Source organism: Penaeus monodon, chromosome 20 (assembly GCF_015228065.2).
Source record: "Penaeus monodon isolate SGIC_2016 chromosome 20, NSTDA_Pmon_1, whole genome shotgun sequence".
Taxonomy (NCBI): Eukaryota; Metazoa; Arthropoda; class Malacostraca; order Decapoda; family Penaeidae; genus Penaeus; species Penaeus monodon.
In genome coordinates this window covers 12,638,965-12,639,223 of record NC_051405.1, presented here as the reverse complement: position 1 = coordinate 12,639,223, position 259 = coordinate 12,638,965, and the positions used below count along the sequence as shown (strand labels likewise).

At 30.5% G+C, this 259-nt stretch overlaps 1 protein-coding gene across 4 annotated transcripts in view; it reads left to right on the top strand.

Annotated features, from left to right (window-relative positions):
• Nucleotides 1-259, top strand: part of LOC119585636 (mRNA cap guanine-N7 methyltransferase-like) — an 11,301-nt gene that overhangs the window by 6,269 nt on the left and 4,773 nt on the right. The gene's annotated exons all lie outside the window — the stretch shown is intronic.

Genomic DNA, 259 nt, shown 5'->3' with positions numbered 1-259 from the left:
GTTTTTTTCAAGGAATGGGGTAAAGATGTGAGATTAGGTAGACATAGTAGCTGGTGATTGAGCACTTTTGAAACCCTCTACGTTTAAATAAAATTAATTATTCAGAACCTCAATACATGTATCTGTCGCTAGTAGGTTAACATACAATTTTCTTGTGCACTGACACTCAAGATGAAAATCTTACAAATAGATAAATTGCTAGCAACTTTATACTGTATATTGTTTTATGATTATAATCTTATGATTATAGTCATTTGCA